Raw genomic sequence first — 6,000 nt, 5'->3', positions numbered from 1 at the left:
ACAACCAGCTCCTTTTACAGTCCAAAAAAGAAGATAATTATTCTAGGGGGATTAAAAAATAAATAAAATCAACTTCTGTTTGTACTTGGAATTTGGGGGGGGGGGGGGGGGGGGGGGAAGGAATGGTACAAAAGGAGCAAGCATTTCCCCGTTTTTACTTAATGTCTCAGACCCAGGTAGATCTCATTTGCAAGTCATCTACTGATACAATAATTTCACAGGAACTGGCTTTTGGTGGGTGTCAAGACTACTTGTGAGGAAAAGGACTCTTGCCTGTGTTGGCAGGGATTATCCTCAAGCTTTACTCTTCCAAGGGAGGAAAGGGCTATTAGAGACATGTGCTGACTCCACCTTCCAGTAAGTAGCAGCATGCCATAACTGACTGCTCTCTGAGACAGCGTGGTTCCCCCATGTTGTGCTGTCAGGGACTCACCTGCCTGTGCTGTTTTTAGCTTCTGCTATAGATAGATCTAGCCAGTCACAGCATGTCCGTTCTCCTCAGCAGCATCCGCTCCTTTACTAAAAGCAAATCTCCTGCAAATCCTGCTTCTCAACTGGCAAGCAAGTGCTGCAGAGAGAATTCAGCTTCGACATTTACTGGCAGCAAAAAGTCCTTGAGCACAGATGGGATGATTGTCATCTAACCCTGCCTGCCTTTCGCCTCCTGTCTCTTTTCTTCTGCCTATGTTCTGAGCTTCAGGGAAGGGCCTGAAGGAAACCTGAACAAATGGGAATTCCCACTTGTCACTTTCTTTCCTTAAATCTTTTCCCCTTAGGCTTTAGGAATAACAGCCTATACATATATTTGCACATAGGTTACTACTATAAGGAAGCATATATATTTGATTTGGTCTCAATGTCATTAACAACTTAAGCCTTAACTCCTTAAAAAGACAGGTCTTCTTTAACACAGAAATTACATCACAGTAATATTGCATACAGCTAAATTCTCAGTACAGAAATCTCTATCAAAAAATATGACCCTTCAACTCTGACTCCCTTGGGTTGAGACCAGAAATGAGAATTATGAGCTGAAATGCCTCATTCAAAGTTACAAGAAAGTGTAGTGTTTACCTAGTGAACATCTTAACAATTGCATGAAAGACTGCATAGCTGATTAGGGTTTTTTTTAGCATAGACTAGATCATAAGCATCTTGCACATTAGTGAGCACTTAACACAGTGAGTGGTAGAATTAGAAACACTCCTTTCTGTTTTCATAAAGATTGCTCACAAAAGTACCGCTTAAGAGCAACAGCCTATCCAGCCTCTCCTTGAAAACAGAACAAAAGCCCCAGGAGGCAGCAGGCATTGTAAAGCCTTTAAACTCTTTTAGTAGTAGAGTAACAAGTAAGTCCTTTGTTCTCCTCCAGACCTCTCCCTTCTCACAGATACATCTAAGGGTTTATGCCCCATCTGAACTATGCCCCACTACCAGTGAATGAGAAATCCTTTGAATAAATCTTACCAAATTAAGCATTAATAGGGTAATTGAACATAAAATATGTAACTCACAATTGCCTTGGTCTACATGCAATATAAATAACAACCTGTAGGCTCCACTATCTTCACATAAATGGTACTCCTTAAAATAAAATGGTAGGTACAAGTAGCATTGTGTTTTGATATGGAGATTCACAGGATTAAGATGTTGAATGTCATGGCTGAAGGACCATGCACAGGCTGTCTAGAGGCCACACCTTTCTCTGTGGCCCAGAGACCATGAGTCAGCCAAAAACAATGCTGAATGTCCCTCTTCCTGAAGTTAACATGCCAAAGGGCTCCTGGGTAAACCTGGTGTAGTGGAGCAAGATCAGCTAGCCTCAGATCTGCTGGGGCAGCCATGTTAAAAGGACCTGAAAAATGTGTCCTTTGGACCATGGGGTCTCTCCTGCCTCCCTGCCAAAAAAGTGTATCATGACCAAAGCTCAGCAGCTGGGGAGGAGGTAAAGAGGCAGCTTTTCTCCCTGTTGCCCACTGACATGACTTCTTCATAGGTATACAACATGCAATAGTTCCATGTTGAAGCATAGGCAAGTTAAAAATAATTCTGTCACAGGGATACTACTTCATACTCATACTAGTGTTCCCCATTTTTGTACCCACGTAGCACAGATTAAATATATCAAGACTTGTACAACAGCCAAAATTTTTCAGCACCTTTTCCCTCCGTTGCCATGAAGGAGGGGAGAAACCTACACACTGGTATAATCAGTCTATGCAGGTACAGTAAACCCTGTAGTACAAAGACAGCCACTGGCCTAAGTATTCTGAAATAGCTTATGAATGAGATTTGTCAGGGTTTGGAGTCAGCTGTTGCCTTAGCTGCAGAGGATTTCAAATCAGTTGTGTCTCTGAAAGAAACAGAAAGTGTTACTTTCAGCTATGCATCCCTGGCTTTTGCATATTTCATAAGAGCTGACTGTATATTTGAGCTTCTGAGCTTTCCAACGTCTTGCCCTTGAGTGAGCCATAATTTATAAAAATCCAGCTCAGTGTTGGGCAAGGAAAGGAAAGGGACCCTGGGAACCAAGGGCTGCAACCTTGAGAGCCGGAAGTATTCACCTGATGGTTTGCAGCTGACTGCTTATCTTAAACATTACATCTCCTTCACTAAATCAATAGAAAAACATTTAAGGCATTAGAAGAAAAGTGTTAATCTATGCTCTGATATAATGATACTCTGATGCAATGATGCTCTCCTCTTTAATAATCATCCTTCCATCCAAAATGATGGCCTACCACCCAAGAGTTTAACATAGTGCTGCTCTCCAGTACAAGCTTAGGATTTACCAGCCCATCTTCCCATTTCACTGATGAGAGAGCTCCACATTGTGGGAGGAACGTGCAGAGATGCTGAAAAGAGAAAGCATTACAAGAAAGCATACTCTGTATTTCACTAACCAGTTTTCCATGGTGTGTCAGGCAAAAACTCTAATCTCTCTTTTTCAAAGGTGATAACAACATTGTTTTTCTCTACTCTTCCCAAGAATGTCAATGACATTAGAGAAAGATACAGCACAGAAATGGGGAAAGAGAATCATCACAGTCTAACCAACTATTTAAATACATACCCAGCTAGGCAGATGGTAACAGTAGATGTCTTGGAATCACAGGCGCAGATCAGCATCCAGAAACAATGAAATATGAAGCTAGTAAACGTTTTTATCTCACTGAAGCAATGATTTACTAAGTGCGTGTACTAGAATTTTCTGTCATTTCATACCTGTTTAAGTTTCTCAATACATTTTAGATGTTAAAACCTAAACTGGATTATTCTAAGGCACATGATTACCTTTCTCTGGCTCACAGTAATCTCCTTCCTGACTTCTACCTTTCCCATAAGGATACAGTGGTTCACAGCTTTATGATACAATATTGCTGTATCAGCATATGCTTTCACTAGAGGGCGATATTAAAATTGCATGGGAAGCCTGAATTTGGCCATTTGTTGTCTGAACCATTGTTTTAAACATACTTTGTGTTTAATCAGCATGGGCCATCTAAACTGGCCAGACTGCCAAATTAACCAAGTATAAAAATATGCATGCTATAGTTAAGTTGCTGGTTCAGTTTGCAATTGAAGAAAAGTAGTTTCATAGCAAGGGCTCTGTACATTCAATTCTAGCATATAGGTAGGAGGTCAAAGTTAATGATTACTGTTGTATAAAAGCTCAAGAAACTGTTTTGATCTCCCATTTCTCCCACACTTCATTTCAGTGTAAGAAACCTACTGCAGTAGTATTTAACTGTCTTACTAGAAAGGAGATAGAAAACACAGAGTTTCACCCCTTCAAAAACATTCATTGGAACCTAGATAAGCAACCAGAAAATATTTGGAAGAGTAGAACAGGTGAAGAGTTTGAAGTTTGATAAAAAAAAACCAACCAAGAACAAAAGCCCACCAAAAGAACAGCAGAGAGGGAACTCCAGAGAAGGAGAGGAACCTGACAGGTTTCCCAGCTATTAGGTTTTGTATGGAGGATGACTTGATGACAGGAGGTGGACCTAAGGCCCCCTCTAATGGAGGGAGCACCTCTGAGCACCACCCCAAAGGACAGTGGGAGCTTATCAACCACAGTGCACTGAAATATTTACACCTAGGTCACTGCTAGGCAGGACTGACAGGCTGGACAACTGCCTAGAAAGGCCAGAGAAGATGGATGGGTGCTACCTGTGACTTCTTCAGAGTGAACATCTGTCCCTACAGGTTCCCCAGCTCTTCCTCTAGGAGCCAGCCACGTACTGGCATGACTTGGCCACTACAGTGGTATTTCCTGTGCAAAGGAGAAACCCCTGTCATATATGTGCACAGTGCCATTTGGGCATTCAAATGTTGCCATGCTATTTTGGGATGCAGAGAAGTGCCACTTCCTCCTCAGCAGTGTGGGAGAAGATGCACTGAGCCAGCAGTCCTCAGATTCCTTTTCTACATCCCCCTCACCATAAGCAGGTTCTGGATTTTGGGTGTACTTCCCACGTAAGAGTTGCTTTTGGTTTACATAGGTGCAGGGGGGGTGCTGGCTCAAGCTCAGCAGGGGACATGGCAAGGAGAGGGCAGAGAGAGAAAGGAGTGAAAGTGCTCCTAACAGCCAGGCTGAGAAAAGAAGCAGAAGTCTGTACCTGCTGCAAGCCAAACCAATACCCCTCAGCAGGGACACCCAGACCAGAGAGAACAAGAGAAGGCAGCTTTTATCAACAGCTCTCAAAATCCATGGGTTGCCTAAGTCACACTTCTTGGTCCTGCCTGTCACTTCACCCAGAGAGAACCTTTTAAGCACTTCTTCACCTCCTGGCTATGTTCCCAAACCATCTTCTTGCTTTCCTCCCTTCTCTACTCATCTCTCAGCAGCTCCCTAGGGATGGGCCACTTTCCCTCAGTCGGAGATGTATTCCCCAAGTCCCTAATGGAGAAACCATTAACAGTTTGAGAATAGCTGTGCTAAAATGCCACGTCCTCTCCAAAGATCATAACAATAGCCCACAGCCCAGGGTCCAATTAATTAATTAGGATGTGGGGCTTTACCGAAGAAAATTGCTGTCAGGCAGTGAGGCAGCCAAGCAAGATAAGAAAAGCACACACACAAACAAAAAATTGAATTGTTGACTCATATTAGTTATTAACTCAAGGCCTCAAGAGAAACCACTAATGAGAAAGTTAGAAAACTGAGAAAAAAAGACAGAAGGTAGAAGACAGCAACTAATTAAGACAGAGGATTAGCCTGCTCCAAAGAGCAACAATGACTGGTGTTTTCCCACATGACTGACAACTGTGTGGCCAACAAGAACATGTCACCCTGGGGTGCTGGGGCTTGCATGCTAGGCACACTGAACCTAGCTCTCATGTGTGTGCTTTCACTAATTGATAATCACTGTATACTCAAAAACCTGTATACTCCTGCTTGCAATCCTCTGTGGATGGAAAAGATGCCCAAACATTAGTGAACCAGTGGAAAAGAAGGCTCACAGCCCAGACACTCAGGTGACATTTAGGTGTGCTACTTCCTGCTCAGCACTCTGGTGTTAGTAAATCTGTGTCTTCATCTTAAATACTGGGAAGAGCTCAGTACTGAATCTCAGAGGCTAACTGTAATGTATTCATTTCACAGTTCAGATGAGCAAGTGTTTGCATGCATTTGCTTTAAGCACTACTACAAATAGCAAGCTGTTTTCTTACTTGATAGAAAAATTTCCATCCGCTTTGTCTCAGCACATCATGATGACATGGTGGTCATTTCCTCAAGCTACTGCAGGCTGCAGCCTACCTTATAACAGCAAGGCAAGCCATGGCTTTTATTCTACTACTACTGTTTTTCTCATTATTCAGATAATGTTATAAGATCTTTATTTTGTGTTTCACGATATAGGTGCTCTAAAGGGAAGAGCACTTTTACATCCTTATGGATTGTCAGCAACCACTTGTCCACACTCATTGCAAAGACAGGAAAAAGAATATGGTAGTCCCCCATTAATTGTGCAGGGCAGCTCATATGCAGAGTGC

The sequence above is a fragment of the Neopsephotus bourkii genome, unplaced genomic scaffold (genome assembly GCF_033783945.1).
Source record: "Neopsephotus bourkii isolate Nb327-2 ecotype Australia unplaced genomic scaffold, CSIRO-AGI_Nbou_v1 NB_1760, whole genome shotgun sequence".
Lineage (NCBI taxonomy): Eukaryota > Metazoa > Chordata > Aves > Psittaciformes > Psittacidae > Neopsephotus > Neopsephotus bourkii.
Note: the sequence above shows the minus strand (reverse complement) of the source record.